The following is a 17,993-nucleotide window of genomic DNA, read 5'->3' as shown; positions in this document are numbered from 1 at the left end:
AAGCAGACTGTGGACAGCAAAAAGCAGACTGTGGACAGCAAAAAGCAGACTGTGGACAGCAAAAAGCAGACTGTGGACAGCAAAAAGCAGACTGGACAGCAAAAAGCATACTGTGGACAGCAAAAAGCAGGCTGTGGGCAGCAAAGAGCAGGCTGTGGGCAGCAAAGAGCAGCAAAGCGCAGGAGGGCTGAAGAAGTGAGCGGTAAGGAGAGAATTCGTTTTTTGTTTTTTTTCATTTTTAACCTTTTGAATGGCCCTTTACGTCTCTGCCAAAAGGCATCCGTAATTTTTCAAAATCCACTCTGAAACAAATTGCAAAAATAAATAAATAATTAGCATTTTTTGCGAGTGTAGAATTCAATTCCACTCAAATTCTTCAATTGAAATTTTTCCATATTGTATAATACACATAGTAGTTATGGACAAAAAATTTATATATTTTTAATACAAACAGCAGAACATGATAGTGGTGCTACATTTAATTCCATGACAGCGCATTTGTGGTCGCGTTATTTAAATGCTGCAATCAGTGTTTAACTGTGGAATTTACAAGGCTCAATAGCAGCGATCAGAGCCATCTCCTGTTACTGCTTTTACAGCCAGATGATGACTGCTGCCCAGGCATATGGTTTTATTGTCCTGAACAAGAAGTATGTAAACTTCCAAATGTGTTAACAAAATAAAAAAACTATTTTGTGTCTACCTCGATTTGCCCCTCCACTCACCAGCAGTGCAGAACATCCACAATTATTTTCTTTATGTACAAGGTCAAGTCAAAGAAAAGTGAGTACTGGCAATGCTGTAAATGGAGAACTTCCTGGATAGAATTCGATCATTTTCAGTCTTTGTATGACCTTACCACTACTGCCTGTGATTGGCTGCCGTGGTCTGATGACTTGACCATGACATCATCCAAAGCACATCCATTGATGTCCTGTATCAATCACCTGACCACTGCAGACAATCACATGTGTCAGCCATCAGGAGATTGAAGATTGGGATGTTATCGCCGGAAAAGTCACTCATGATCCACAGATGTTAGAACCAGTGAGTATACCGTCCCACTCATTACAATGTGTAGTCAATATCGGAGAGAAGACTGTGACAACGACAACTACTGTATATTCCCAGTTTGACTTCCATGTAACAGAGAATCCAACACAGGGAATGGGAAACGTTCTGACCCACAAGCTCCATATGTAGGGTGTAACATCTGATCAATGAACACAAATTGCCTAAATAATGTCAGAAAGTCCAAAACTAATAAATATTCCTCTGTTTTATGTACACAATAAAGTGGCAAAAATCGCATATCAATAAAATTAATCCAAATACTGTAAATATTTATCATTCTGATTTTTTTTTTAATCCATTAGATTTAAAGGATTGAGGAGGAGAATAAAGTTCCTAATCCATGTACCTAATTAATATTGCTTTCTCATCTGTTCCAGTGCTGTTTATTTGGCTCGGTGTTATCTTTTGTTACCAATATGCTCATTTATTCCCAGAGCTTTCGCAAAAAGAGGCTCAAATACGTCTCGTAGCATCTAAAGCTTCTCACACTTGTCAATGCAATTGTTCGGGAATGATCAGTGGCCCCTGATCTCTGAAGCGCCGGTCTCCCCCGTGTGGTAATGCTCTCCGCTCTGATATGGAGACCACAGAGGTGATTGGCTGCAGGCAAGAACTACATCGCGTTCAATGCAGTTCAGAAAGACATTGAAAGATCTTCCCTGCAGTCAATTACTTCCATGGATGGTGTGATGGTAAGCTGTGATCTGTATTTTTTCTTTCATATATAATTAATAGTGGTTCTCGTCTAGTAGTACGAAATCTGTAAGTTTAACCCCTTCTCATCATGTTTGTAAGTAGAAACAAGTTGTTCGGAAACACAAACTTTGCCGTAAACGAGGGGCTCTCTCCGATCCCTTGTATGGGAGCGCCAAAAACTGCCAGGCAAGTGGGCTCAGAAAATGAATAGACAAGTGAATGCACACTGACTCTTCATTCTGGATGTGCTAAGGGGCCCCGTTTTAAAGAAAAACTCTTTCCTATCAGTGGGCTATTGGACATTGATGGTCTATCCTTTGACTATGCAATAAATGTCCCAGTGGGGAATTACCCGCTTTAAGCTGTGTCTTTTTCCAGACCTTGAAAGTCTTTACGTTTGAATTTTTAGATTTTATTTTTTTCCTGTTTTAAGCGATAGATGTCTATTTTTCATTGATGTAACGATGTCTCTCTTTTTTTTCTTACCACAATTTTGAGATATACGACCACTTTCTCCATTAGGCCACATTCAGACATTCAGTATTTGGTTAATATTTCACATCAGTATGTGTAAGCCAAAACCAGGAGTTTAACGTGCTTCTATTATACTCTTCCTCTGATTGTTCCACACCAAATTCTGGCTTACAAATACTGATGTAAAATACTGACCAGATACTGAACGTGTCAATGTGGCCTTGACATGACCTACTTTAGTGTTGATTCGAAACCACACTCAGTTCCACATCCAAGAAAACTGGTCTGATTAATCGGATCAGAGTCGGATCAGAGTCGGATCAGAGTCGGATCAGAGTCGGATCAGAGTCGGATCAGAGTCGGATCAGAGTCGGATCAGAGTCGGATCAGAGTCGGATCAGAGTCGGGTCAGAGTCGGATCAGAGTCGGGTCAGAGTCGGGTCAGAGTCGGGTCAGAGTCGGGTCAGAGTCGGGTCAGAGTCGGGTCAGAGTCGGGTCAGAGTCGGGTCAGTCTGCCATTAGTTTTTCTGGGAGGTGGAGAGAAAAAAAACTGCTCTCCACCTTCTCCATTCCGTCATTCTGTGAAAATGTCCTCTGAGTGTTGTCTGGTTTATTTTTTTTTTTGCAGACGACCCATAAACTTACTTTGCCGATTTTGATCCAACACTCTGATCAAAATTGGACATATGAACGGTCCCGTAGACTATCACAAGTACGAGTACTATCCGTGAAAATCATGGATAGCACTTGCATGAGAAAATCGGTCCTGTCCGTGAGCCCTCACTGTAATTTACTTTTTCTTCTTTGCAATGTATTACCTTAAAGGGCTGTTATTCTACTTTACTTACGGTACTTTATATATTACCGCTGTTAGGAAAAAAAAAAAAATAAATGCTGTGTACTCACCTTCTGACACCTGACTTCTCCTCCATTCTGCTGTCCATTTCCATTCATTCTCCACCTCTTTTCTTTTTTTTTTCAGGCACAGTTGGCATGAGACCACTGCAGCCAATCAGTGGTTCCAGCGATTGGCTGCAGCTACCAAGTGCCAATCACTTTTGAAAGGAAGGCGAGGACTGCTGGATCATACATCTAATGTGATGGAAGGAGTGGTAAGGATAGAAAGACAAGTTTATGCTATTTCATTTTTTTTTACCACACTGAGGCATATAAAAAGTTAAAGAAAAGAAAAGAAGAAAATCCCTTTTTAAGTTTTTGTGTTGCTTTGATAATTATTTTCTTGTGTGTTGTCCATGCACTTCTCAATAGCCTTATATCACAAGACATGGTTCCAGGCCATTCCCACTGATAATGTATACACAGTAAGCAGAAAAAAAGTCAGAAAAAGAATATTCTATCTGCTCATGAATAGAATGCGTGCGCGTATACATGCATTATTTAGATTTTTCGTAACTGTAATGCATTTGCTTCTTCATTATGCCAATATTGATTTCCTTCTTGTAACCTCTGACCTCGCTCATTGAATTCTAATTATTTTGTTGCCTTATTTTGCACATTGCCGTACATTTTTTATACCTTTGACAAAGACCCTGGTCTACTGTCGATATTTTTTATTGACAGGTATTACATGTATATTCCTGTCTTTTATGTATATACTGTCTATACACCATTGAAGTGCAGATTGCTTCGATCCTTCGATGGACGCCATTATTGCATTCACATGGTAATATGAGCTGAGTCCGTATATAAATATCTACAGCAATGAAATATTATTCTGTAGTGTGGAGCGTTTCCAAAATCCAGGATGCAGTGGAATAATTTTGCATCATGTTTACCCAATTACGGATCGTTTTATTGTTACGTCCTCTCAAAATGGAAACAACTTTCAAAAGATGACTATGATGACTTGCAACCAATGTAACATTCTAATACATTGCAGACCCTCATTAGTACTTTTTATTTAGGACCCGAGACCCCCTTAATCTCACAAACCAAAGGGGAAGATGTAGGAAAATTCGAACATGGCTCTACATGTGCTTGAGCACAAGTTGGGTTGCTCTATTTCTTGGTTTGGGTGGTTGGTATGGGGTCTTGGGACCTGGATTTCCACCGATTAACTCTACTGGACATGGACTAAACATATAAAAAGATCAGTTTATTAACCCTTTAAATGCTTCTCGAGGAGACGTTGAGAGCCGGTGTATGTAGCAGGCTCCGGATCTGAGCCAACATGATGCCCTGCAAATGCACACTGTTACACGTTGGCATCTTCCTTTAACAGCAGCGAAAGGAGCTTGTTCCCATCACTGCTGGTCATTCATTATAACCCTGCTGTCAATCACCGGCTTCCTATACCCCTTCTCTACTCAATCATAGGGTGGTGATGGGTTGCCATCTTTGTCTTCTCATGATTCATAGCCTGAGCTTTATAGGAGAATGTCATTCACTCGAAAAACTGCAAAACAAATAAACAAGTCCCCTAAGAGTACTGAAAATTAAAGAAAAAGATAAAAAACTATAAAAAAAAAAGTTATACAAAATTTAAATTATCCCATTCTTCCTGATTAAAAATAATGAAATAAAACATGTTTGGTATCATGACATCCGCGAAAGTCAGACTTAATATAAAATTAATTAATCTGCAGGGTAAACCGGTTTGGGGCTTTTTTTCTTTTCTTTTTTTTTTTTTTTTTTTGCCGAAAGCAAAAAATAGTAAACCAAAACACTCTTTATGCTCAGCGCACCTTTACAAAAGTTGATAAAACTTTTGTGCCTGTGTAAACAGTAATACTAATAATGGTGTCACTTTAAATTATCACATCTTTAAAAAATACGCCATCGTATGGCTACGTCGATGGAAAAAAAAAAATGAAAGCGTAAAAACGAAAACAAAAAAATAACAATTCCCTGATCGGGAAGGAGTTAAGGCAATTTGTTATGTAAAGAACAAAGAAAAAAGCTAAAAGTTTCCAGTATCTGATGTCATAAAGCTTAAGATCTACAGCTTTTGAGAAGAACAAAGGAAAACAAAACCAAATGTATTCAGAAGTTACTTTCATAAGGGGAAGATGGGACATTTTACTGATGTGTTTTCAGTATTTCTCAGAACGGCTACATTTTTTTTTTACAAGCCTTTGAAGTCTCCTTTCGGCGCATTATTCTGCATTTATTTATTTTGTTGAGATCCATATTTGCAAGAGACGACAAACCTGAGCTATTATTCCAAGTCATGGAGTGGAATTAATCAGTGTCTGACAATGTAGATTTGGGTTTGATTTTCTTAGTTTTCGCACGTTACGGTAAGGCGCGGAGAAGCTGTGCAGAAAAGACGGATGCAATGTAATGTTTTCGTAGAATACGTTTAGAATGAAATGCATTTCTAGGGGTTTTCTGAGATTGGATAGCGGCTTTCCAACAGATGCCAGTTTCTCTGCTAGGACCAATATCTACCTACATCCAAAGCCGAGAGGAACAAAGAGGTGGCCTCGTGTGTCTCTGCTCCATTCATTAATTTATATGGGCGCATCCAAAATGATTGACGGAGCTTGATTTGTACTTTTTGGACCTCCCATAGAAATTAGTAGAAAGACACTTATCAGTCAGACTTTTAAGCCATATCCTAAGTTTAAGGCTTTTTAAGCCTACAATCTCCAAAATTGGACAACACCATTACTATCGAATCAACTTTATATCCAGGTGTCCGAAAGAGAAGAACTTTTCTTTTCTTTTTGTACTTTGTAAGTTAACTACTCCTTCTTCTTTCTGAACTTAGAAAAGTTGCCTCATTTCATCAGCACAGTCACTGCCCAAGCACCCCAACATCATTGATGGGGGTCCCCTGTTCAGGAACCCCTCTGTAATACTATATTGCACTTGCTGCCATTGGCATCCTTTCCTACAAAATACAGCTGGTTGCTTGGGGTGTTTTACCTTGCCTCAGCCCAGAGAGGTTGAGTGGGATGAGGAAACCCCATCTCAATAGAATCTGTCACATTTTTACGCTGCCATATCTGAGAATAGTATAAAGTATGGACAAAAACCCTAATTGCAGCGCAGGGTCACCCACCAGGTTTCTTGATGTAGGTTTGATAAAATTCACCTGCTGCAGATCTGCTAGTCCTTTCATGGATGAGCTCTTGCTGTGTAGTCCTTGATACACATGAGCTCTGGCTATCCTTGTCCCCCAATACTAATTGGCAGCTTTCCATCTGTGCATAGTGTGGACAAATAGTTGGCAAACAATGGTGTGGGCGAGATTATGCAGAACTCACGTCTGAGAGGACTAGCAGAGATGCAGCAGATAAAAAATCTGATATTATCAAAACTACAGCAAGAAGTCCAGTAAAGTGATACACCCCTGGAATCGGGGTCTCTGTACTTATATTATGCTGGTCGAATAAACTTGGTGACAGCTTTGATTTAAAGGGAACTGGTCCTATTATACAAGCAGTCCAATCTTTGCTTAGCACAGTATAGAGGAGAAGTTGAGGTTTATAGGCTATAGGAAAAGATTCAGTTAGACATGGATTTTATAAAGTAAAATCCCTGGTGTCTGTATGCAAGAGGAGTCCATTGGGCGGTCCTTCTAGCGATTGTGCATGCAAAGATGGATGTCAATCGTGAAGTAGGACCGCCCCACTAGACTCGTATAATGCAAGCACCAAGGATTTCAATTAATAAAATGCAAGTTTTACTGATACATTCCCACAAAAATATCTATCAACCTGATCAGCTCATCCTGCTCTAGAACATCCTGCCTGTAGATCGGCTGCCATTTTCAAAATGACAGGTTCCCTTTAATCAAATTTTGATCAAAGCACCCATTGGGTCAGTCCAGACATAGTGAAATATTTCTGCCATCTCGATGTAAAGCCATGACGATTCCGCAGTAGAATCCACGTGTAGATTTTTTGCTGTGGATCTAGCACCTGGCTCTCCTTAGAGTTCATCCACTGCATGTACAGAAAAGGGTTAAATATCCTGTAAATTTTGAATACATTTTTTTTCGGCAGAATAACACACTGGGATACGAATCCCGCCATTCTTTTTCCTACATTTCACAATCCTCTCCACGCATGTTGTACTGTAATTTGCTGCAGATTTGCGGTGCGGAACCTTGACCATAAATGATCCACATCTGAACCATCCCTTATAGTAAGAGTCGTGTCGTCTCCTGCTATGCAATAATGGTGTATATATCAGTATTCCACCTCACTACCGGAGATCATGCTCTGCATATAAATACGCTACGGAGGAAGAAAGCACAAAAATAAAATACCTTCTATTAGGTTATTCTTCTCTGCTGAATATTCGGGAAACCTTTTGACTTTCCCATTGTCATGTATCTGGTTTTCCCTGCTGATTAAACGATTAATCTGGTCCTGATTGTGTGCAGTTCTTACCATCTGTTCCTCCTCTCTCTGCCTCATGAGTTAAGACATATTGTGAAGAGGTAATTACTTTTTAAAAAGTGCTTGACAATAATGCCAACTATATGAGACACAGAAGAAACTTTGTATCCTCAAGGACTGTCCTCGGGCAAGTAAGCAAAGATTTAAAGGGGCTGTTCCATGGACCACATTTCTCCGCAGGAGAGGGGATAAATGTAAGATCGATGGTGGTCTTATTACTGGGGCCCCCATAAATTCCAATAAAGTTCCCACGTCTCCTGTGTAAGTATGCAAATTGCCTCTTCAGAGAGGAAGAAGACTAGAACTCTATAGCGCCACCTGTTGGAAGTAGCGATCCTACAAGTCACAATTAACCATAGTGAAAGATGGCAGAATAAGCATCGGAATAGGCAGGAAGAACCTTTTGTTTTGCTACTTTTATGTATAAATATCGTTTGTTTGTATCCTCCCAGCACAATGTATGGATTACTTACAATTATTATTGATGTATTAATGGACCTGTCACTTTAGCTCACTGTGTTTCTATGAGTGCAGCCTAATTTAGTGATGTGGCTGGTGACCTAAGGGAGATAAGTGATTTATCTTTACATAGAGAAGGAGAGATCTGTCAATCACACGATGTAGAACAGAAGAAGGCACAGGGGAGCAGTGACCCATCAGGCACATCAGCCTTCATCGTACAGTGTGTACATGGTCTGCAGTGGAATAAGAGGTTTTCCTAATGCCCCTTTTAGTTATTGCTTTCATTTCCAATGAAATCACACATCTGAAGTATGTTTTCTTTGGACAATTTGGACTGTTAATCCTCCTGAAAACGTAACAATGAATTGACAAATGGACATTACCATTCCCCTTGTCAAAATAGATTTCTTTTTATTGGGGATTAGAGATAAGCGGATTAGGCAAAATTCATATTCGCCTTTTCTTGCAGAATTTCCCAGGAAACTCTATTCGCAGAGAAGTTATTCTCAGCAAATTTAATGTCCCTTATTATGATCAGAGTTCTCTACAGACTCCAGAGCATAATAAATGTAAATACTAAAAAAAAATCCTTATATTCATCTCACCACTCAACTCTGCCGCCCTCCGCTCCTCACCCTTATCTGTACAGTCCTGGTTGCATTTTCTAATCACCACTGCAAATGTTGAATCCTTTTCTGCGCAAGTGCACGGATGGTCAAAATGCCATGGCATGTGTATAAGAGCTGGAAGTCCCAGCCTGGTGTGAGAGCATTAGGGAATTCAGGGATTCAGAAGGATCTAGATAAGCTTGAACAATGGACAGCAATTAATAGAATGATATATAACAGGGAGAAATGCAAAATGCAAGAAAAATTAAAATGATATTTACAGAATGGGAGGAAAAGAACTAATTAACAGCACATGTGAAAAAGACTCAAGTATACGTATAGATCACAGACTGCACATGAGTCAACAGTGTGATGCAGCAGCAAAAAAGCAAACACCATTCTAAGATGTATTAAGAAAAGCATAGAGTCTAGATCAAATGAAGTAATTATCTCTCATCTGGAATACTGCGTCCAGTTCTGGGCACCACTTTGTTAAAAAGACATTGAAAAACTGGAGCAAGTTCAGAGAAGAGGTACCAAGATGATGAGCAGACTGCAAAGAATGCCCTACGGGAAACGGTTAAAGAATCTGGAAATGTTTAGCTTTCATAAAAGAAGGCTAGGCTGGGTTCACATTGCGTTCAGTGACACCGTTAAACGGACTACGTTACACCGCTGCATAACGCGGTGTAACGTAGTCTGTTAATGCCGCCATTGAATGCAATGTCGGACGCATCGCTAGCACACGCCCACTATGGGCGTGCGCTAGCGATGTGCCGTCATTTGAGTGACGGACCTGAGACGCGGATCCGTCACTGCTAGCGCAGATGGAGCTAGCAGATGCTCCATCTGTGCTAGCGCTGGGCAAAGGTGGCACTTGCGTTAGCGCAGTCCGTTTAAGGTATGCGTTGAACGGACTGCACTAACGCAATGTGAACCTAACCGAGGAGACTTAATAGCTTTCTACAAATATCTGAAGGGCTGTCACCGTGTAGAGGAATCCTCATCATTCTCATTTGCACATGGAAACCTGAGATGCAATAGGTTGAAACTGAAAGGGAGAAGATACAGATTAGATATTAGAAAAAACTTTTTGACAGTGAGGGTGATCAAAGAGTGGAACAGGCTACCGTGAGAGGTGGTGACTGAGTTCTCCTTCAAGGGAAGCCTTTAAACCAAGTTTATCTGAAATGATTTATTGAATCCTGCATTGAGCAGGGAGTTGGACACGATGACCCTGGAGGTCCCTTCCATCTCTCACATTCTAGGATTCTAGGGCTTGCAACAGTGATAAGTTGTGATGAGGACCAGATGGTTGATCATGAGGAACAGAGGGGCTAGAGAGGTGAGCAGTAAGGTGAGTTTAAGTATCTTTTAAATTTGTTTATATTTGATGGCACTTAACGGTTCAGAAAAAGATGCCATTTTGCTGAATTCCTGTTGTTGGCAAATGTGGATTTTTGCAATGTTTGAGTACAATTCAGTTCTCAAACATTTTATTTGCTTATCAATTGTCAATTTAGTCATACATTTCTAGGAGGAGCACCACACCCACCGGAAAGTTCACAAGAAGATGATGATTATTTTGGGGGAATAGAAGTTTTACTACAACAGAGAGACCAGGGGAGAGGAGAGATCCTCTTTGACATTCGTCGTAAGGTTGCCGTAGATCACTTGTTGCAGGCACATTGTGTTTTTTGCTGTTTGTGGTAGAACTGCAACATTTTTGCTGTCAGTTTCGCAAAAAATTCTCCACTAAATGTGGTGTTTTACTGTGACGGTGGGTGTGTTAGAGAATAGTACACCTTGCTGGATTTCACACTGCTCTTGGTTTGTTTTCCCTTTTAAGTCGATATATCCAATGGCTCAACACAAGAAAATGATTAAATATTAAAGCTGAGCCATAAACTTCCAGAGAGCTAGTAAATTAATTTCCATATTTCACAGACTCTTATCATCCCAATTATCAGCTACTTTAGAAGCTCTACCTAATGATGTCGATAATTGTCAGTCTGTGAACCATATGATCCACTGATACATGCCCTTTAATTGAATAATGGAAATAAAAAAATATTAGGCTTTGTCAACAATCTTATATATTTATGTTATAGATATATATACAGTACAGACCAAAAGTTTGGACACACTTTCTCATTTGAAGCGCCAGACCGGCGCGAAACGGCCGTCGTTCTGCTCCCGCATTCTCATGTACAGACACCCCCGTGCCGTGAAGATTTTTAATCAATAAAGATACCTGCTTCAGAAGATCGGTGAGTGCTCCCATGTTATTGTTCTCATATCCATGACATCTGGCTTTCTGGATTGAAGCACCCGAGATCTGTGAGTCAGCTGTGGCCGACAAGCCTGGAGCGGAGGCAGTCAGCTGCAGCGGTAGTGCGGTCAGCTGTGTTCTTTTAGTATACTTCTCATTTAAAGATTTTTCTGTATTTTCATGACTATGAAAATTGTACATTCACACTGAAGGCATCAAAACTATGAATTAACAGATGTGGAATTATATACTTAACAGAAAAGTGTGAAACAACTGACATTATGTCTTATATTCTAGGTTCTTCAAAGTAGCGGCCTTTTGCTTTGATGACTGCTTTGCACACTTTTGGCATTCTCTTGATGAGCTTCAAGAAGTAGTCACCGGGAATGGTCTTCCAACAATCTTGAAGGAGTTCTGCGATTTCTGAGGCTGGTGACTCGGATAAACTTATCCTCAGAAGCAGAGGTGACCCTTGGTCTTCCTTTCCTGGGGTGGTCCTCATGTGAGCCAGTTTCTTTGTAGCACTTGATGGTTTTTGCCTCTGCACTTGGGGACACTTTCAAAGCTTTCCCAATTTTTCGGACTGACTGACCCTCATTTCTTAAAGTAATGATGGCCACTCATTTTTCTTTACTTAGCTGCTTTTTTGTTGCCATAATACAAATTCTAACAGTCTATTCAGTAGGACTATCAGCTGTGTATCCACCAGACTTCTGCACAACACAACTGATGGTCCCAACCCCATTTATAAGGCAAGAAATCCCACTTATTAAACCTGAAAGGGCACGCCTGTGAAGTGAAAACCATTCCCGGTGACTACCTCTTGAAGCTCATCAAGAGAATGCCAAGAGTGTGCAAAGCAGTCATCAAAGCAAAAGGTGGCTACTTTGAAGAACCTAGAATATAAGACATAATTTCAGTTGTTTCACACTTTTTTGTTAAGTATATAATTCCACATGTGTTAATTCATAGTTTTGATGCCTTCAGTGTGAATGTACAATTTTCATAGTCATAAAAATACAGAAAAATCTTTAAATGAGAAGGTGTGTCCAAACTTTTGGTCTGTACTGTATGTACAGATGCTTCTCACAAAATTACAATATTATCAAAAAGTTAATTTATTTCAGTTCTTCAATACAAAAAGTGAAACTCGTATATTATATAGAGGCATTACACACAGAGTGATCTATTTCACATGTTTATTTCTGCCAATGTTGATGATTATGGCTTACAGCCAATGAAAACCCAAAAATCATTATCTCAGTAAATTAGAACAATTAACAAAAACACCTCCAAAGGCTTCCTAAGCCTTTAAAAAGGTCCCTTAGTCTGTTTCAGTAGCTCCACAAGCATATGGAAGACTTCTGACTTGACAGATGTCCAGAAGGCAGTCATTGACACACTCCACAAGGAGGGTAAGCCACAAAATGTCATTGCTAAAGAAGCCAGCTGTTCACAGAGTGCTGTATCCAAGCATATTAATGGAAAGTTGAGTAGAAAGAAAAAGTGTGGTAGAAGAAGGTGCACAAGCAACCTTGAAAGGATTATTAAGAAAAGGCCATTCAAAAATTTTGGGGAGATTCACAAGGAGTGGACTGCTGCTGGAGTCATTGCTTCAAGAGCCACCGCACACAGACGTATCCAGGACAGGGGCTACAAGTGTCGCATTTCTTGTGTCAAGCCACTCATGACCAATAGACAATGCCAGAGGCGTATTACCTGGGTCAAGGAGAAACAGAACTGGACTGTTGTCAGTGGTCCAAGGTGGTGTTTTCAGATGAAAGTGAAGGGAAGTTATACAGCAGTCTGACTGCGCCCTAATACAAATTAAGTTGCACCCACCTTTTACGATCTCATTACCTGTCTTTTTTTAGCAAATATTTGCATTCCTCATGAGACAATACCATTTCTGATTCATATTTCCTAACATTTTGCATTATGTAATCAACCCTCGATAACGTGTTTCCATTAATCCTCACAAGGGGAATCTTAACACCCAAATGTGAACATTTCTTTTTTAACGCTTTTGCAATAGAAGGAACAACAAAGTTTTAGAACAAGAAGCATAAAAGATTATTTCATGAGAAAGACAAGTACATACTAAAAGAGACTTGTCGGGAGAACAGTCAGGTCATCTTTAAGCTAAAATCTAGAGTCATAACATAAACTAGATAAACAGAAGGTGATTTGAACCCTGACTTTGTGGCATTACTCACGGAAGTGTCAACATCGATCCAAAAATGCTCCCTTGAAAGTATTTCTATTGAAGTTTTCAAATGATACAAAATCATTTATACAAAAGCGTGAAAAATTATAGATTTGTAAACAGCGATTAACTTCTGGATCGTGGACAAATTTAATCGCTGCGTAATTTGGTGCAGAACTTCCAGCTCGTGAGTCACTAAATCAAGGGAAATAATCAAACAAAGGATCTGTCAGCTCTTTTATTGCTTTTTATTTTGCACCTGTATTTTTTTGTTGTTGCTGGTGATGGCAGGAGGATGATAAATCTTTCAGAATTATGAATTTGAACAGCAATTAAATAAAATGTTGTTGCCATTTGTTGCTGTCTATAATGTAGGTGGTGAATTTTTTTTCAAATGTACAAATGTATGTAAGATGCATTATAGTAAATTTGGATGTGAGGTGCTGGTGCCTCACACACTTTATTAAAAAAAAGTTATGAGATCCCTCCAAAAGGACAAAAAAGTCACAATTTGTTTTGTACAAATATACGTATTGGGATAATTTTTATTGCCGGAGGGCACATTTGTATTAATATGTGAAAGTTTTTGTTGTTGTCACTGTTATATTTTGTTTCCTCAACTACTTAGTTAAAATGAGTCTCACAATCGTATTGTTCTTTCAAAAGGTGCACTTTCCAAATCCAAAGTTAAGTCTAATGGTGGTTGTCTTTTGCCACGGAAGAGGCAGTCCATGAGTGGCATGATGGAAATCCCAACTCATCTGTTCTAGTATAATTTTTCTTTTACTGTCTTCTTTTTTTTGCTCCACTAATATAAGAAGGAGATTCACCAAATTTAGCACAATATTTTTTTTGCTTAAGGACTTCTGTGTGAGTGTGCTTTCCTAATTTGCAGAATAATGCCAGAGTATAAATGTTGAATCCCAGTGCTACAAGAAATAATCCTAATATATATATATATATATATATATATATATATATATATATATATATATATATATAATTACAGACCAAAAGTTTGGACACACCTTCTCATTTAAAGATTTTTCTGTATTTTCATGACTATGAAAATTGTACATTCAAGAAAAAAGCAGCTAAGTAAAAAAATACGAGGGGCCATCATTACTTTAAGAAATGAAGGTCAGTCATTCCGAAAAATTGGGAAAACTTTGAAAGTGTCCCCAAGTGCAGTGGCAAAAACCATCAAGCGCTACAAAGAAACTGGCTCACATGAGGACCGCCCCAGGAAAGGAAGACCAAGAGTCACCTCTGCTTCTGAGGATAAGTTTATCCGAGTCACCAGCCTCAGAAATTGCAGGTTAACAGGTTAGGGTTAACAAAGCTCTGGAGAGTTCTGAAGGGGCAGCAATGAGTACAGACCTAAATTCCATTGAACACCTTTGGAGAGATCTTAAAATTGCTGTTGGGAGAAGGCACCTTCACATATGAGAGACGAGGAGGAGTTTGCAAAGAAGATTGCTCCAAAATGCGATTGTTTTGATTGATTGATTGATTGACTTAAGACTTTTATTCTAAAGAATGTGCAATCAAATACTAGGTTGAGGGTGCCAACAATTTTGTCCTAACCATTTTTGGGTGAAATTATGTCCAATTTGTCTTTTTTTCTGTTTTTGTTTGTGGTGTTCCAATAAACACAAAGGAAATTAACACGTGTATAGCAAAACATGTAATTGCAGTAATTTTCTAAGTAAATGCTTCATTTTCTGGATGGGTTCTACTAATGGATAATGATCCTAAACAGAGAAGGGCGGACACCTGGATGTTCGGGTTTGGCCGAACAGTTACAAAATGTTTGGGCACCATAACAGTACCCGAACCCGGACTCCATTCACTTGAATGGGGGGCCCGAACATCCAGTGTTTGTCAGTGTTTGATTAGAGGTATAAAGTTGCACTGTAAATAAAAACAATAAAACGGCTTGGGTTCCCCTGTATTTTTGATAACCAGCCAGGCAAAACTCACAGCAGGGGGTTGCAACTCTCAGCTGTCAGCTTTATGGCCTCTTACCAGCCAGAGAATACCAGCCCCTAGCTGTCTGCTTTAGCAAGGCTGGTTGTCAAAAATGGGAGGGACCGCACGGCATTTTTTAAAATTATTTAAACCATTAAAAAACAGCATGGGGACCCCTCTATTCCTGATAACCAGCCTTGCTGAAGCTGACAGCTGAGGGTTGCAATCCCCAGCTGTGAGTTTTTCCTTGCTGGGTTTTAAAAAAAGGGGGAACTCACACTTTTTTTTAAACTATATATTCAGTTCAGGAGCGGCTAATGAGTACACCCATCCGCCGCTCCTGCTCTCACTGCTATTAAAGGCAGCAGGCATCGGATGATGGGAGCAGTAGTCCCATCCGCTGACACCAGTGACCGGAGGTAAACTTTACACCACCAAGTTCTATCCATTATATCCAGAGCAATGCAGATGAACGTTTTTTTTTTACATTTGCATGTGAAAAAAAAATCGCAGCATGCACTAGTTTCTACCGTAAATCGCATGAGACCCATTCAAGTCCATGGGTGCATGAAAAAGAATTGGTTGCTATAAGGTGCCATAGTATAGCAATTCTGTCATATAGAAAATTGTGATTGATTAATAGCTGCTGAGTTAAAAAAACGAATTGCACACATGTGACAAGTGAGAAAAATTTGCCGCACTTTTCTAGATGTAAGGATGAATGAATTTTTATGTTCTTGTGAACTTACCCTTAGTAAATTAATACCATGCAATGTCAGTACCTAGTGGGAAACAGGAAAAGTTGCTTGTGGGTCCAAATAATATGATCACATGTACAGTATAACGATACTAGTTGCAATGCTGACATAATATGCCATACAATGGTTATGTAAAATTGTCTGACAATGCTAACACAGCGATGAAATGATGTTGCTATACACTCCTAAAAGAATTCTGTACCGCTAAATAATGTCATTCTAAAATAATTCCACCATGAAATGACCAAATGAGCCTTAACAATTCACAATAAAAAAAGCAAGTAAGCCATGCAGATCCCAAAATTATTCCCTTACATAAATACAAAAAAAATCACATTTCGGTATGTGCACACGTTTTGCATTTTTGCTTCAAAAATGTCCCTCTTGGCAGAAAAAATACTGAAAAAAAGAAAAGAAACAGGGAAAAAAAGTAACCAAGTCAGGAGGCGCTTCCTCTTGGTGATAAGAGAATACAGAGATGTGGATAGACTGAATCATTAATTTATGAAAAACTCAAAAAAACAAAAAAAAACAAATCTGACAAGAATTTCTAGAAAATAAATAAAACATTACAAGACGTAAACACACAAGGCGTTTCGGCTTTATAGCCTTCATCAGGTGTATGAAGCCGAAACGCGTTGTGTGCGTGTTCACTTCCTGTAATGTTTTATTTATTCTCCAGGAATTCTTGTTAAATTTTGCTTTAAAAAAATGTGTAATAAATTAATGATTCAGTCCATCCACATCTCTGGATCCTCGTTTCAATGGATGTCTAAAAGCAGAGGCTGGACAGGCATCTGTCTGAGATGGTTTAGTGACTCCTGCATTGAGCAGGGGGTTGGACACGATGATCCTGGAGGTCCCTTCCAACTCTACCATTCTTTGATTCTAGGATTCTCTGAGTGGAAGCACCTCATAACTTGGTTACTTTTTTATCTGTTCCTATCTCCAACGTTGGAACCTTTCCAAGGAATTGTCCATGGAAACCATGCTGGCAGCAGACCACCACCGAGGACCCTCCAGGATTTAAGGCACCGTCACATTTAGCGACGCTGCAGCGATCTAGACAACGATGCCGATCGCTGCAGCGTTGCTGTGTGGTTGCTGGAGAGCTGTCACACAGACAGCTCTCCAACGACCAACGATGCCGAAGTCCCCGGGTAACCAGGGTAAACATCGGGTTACTAAGCACAGGGCCGCGCTTAGTAACCCGATGTTTACCCTCGTTACCAGTGTAAATGTAAAAAAAAAAAAGACTACATACTTACATTTCGGTGTCTGTCGCGTCCCCCGGCCTTCTGCTTCCCTGCACTGTGTGAGCGCCAGCCGTAAAGCAGAGTGGTGACATCACCGCTGTGCTCTGCTTTCCGGCCAGCCGGCGCTCAGTCAGTGCAGGGAAGCAGAACGTCGGGGGACGCGACAGACACCGGAATGTAAGTATGTAGTGTTTTTTTTTTTTTACATTTACACTGGTAACCAGGGTAAACATTGGGTTACTAAGCGCGGCCCTGCGCTTAGTAACCCGATGTTTACTCTGGTTACCAGTGAAGACATCGCTGAATCGGCATCACACACGCCGATTCAGCGATGTCTGCAGGAGATCCAGCGACGAAATAAAGTTCTGGCCTTTCTGCTCCGACCAACGATGTCACAGCAGGATCCAGATCGCTGCTGCGTGTCAAACACAACGATATCGCTATCCAGGACGCTGCAATGTCACGGATCGCTAGCGATATCGTTGTTAAGTTGTTCAGTGTGAAGGTACCTTTACATTTTTCCAGAGTTGTGCTTGCTTACACAACTCCAAAAGGTGAGCAAAATCCCTCTCACCCTAATTTTGTTCCTATTACTTCTAATAATAGGCTTAGGCCGGCTTCACACTTGCGAGTTTTACGGACGTAAGAGCGCAGAAACTACGTCCGTAAAACTCGCAAAAAATACGGCACAATTATTCTCTATGCCCCTGCTCCTATCTGCCATATTTTACTGATCAGTATTATACGGCTTTCTACGGCCGTACAAAATCGCAGCATGCTGCGTTTGTCACCGTACTGCGCAAGAAATACGCCAATGAAAGTCTATGGAAGCGTGAAAAATACG

General features: G+C 39.9%; 1 long non-coding RNA gene across 1 annotated transcript in view; it reads left to right on the top strand.

Moving 5' to 3' along the window:
* The window catches only part of LOC138651153 (uncharacterized), a 38,763-nt gene extending 27,879 nt beyond the window's left edge, over window positions 1-10,884 (top strand). The window contains exons 2-3 of the long non-coding RNA XR_011315445.1: window positions 3,227-3,356; window positions 10,798-10,884. This is a non-coding gene — a long non-coding RNA (uncharacterized lncRNA). The remainder of the gene's footprint in view (window positions 1-3,226; window positions 3,357-10,797) is intronic.
* Window positions 10,885-17,993: the final 7,109 nt, after the last annotated feature.

Source organism: Ranitomeya imitator, chromosome 10 (genome assembly GCF_032444005.1).
Source record: "Ranitomeya imitator isolate aRanImi1 chromosome 10, aRanImi1.pri, whole genome shotgun sequence".
NCBI classification, from domain to species: Eukaryota; Metazoa; Chordata; class Amphibia; order Anura; family Dendrobatidae; genus Ranitomeya; species Ranitomeya imitator.
This window is presented reverse-complemented; position numbering and strand designations above follow the sequence as displayed.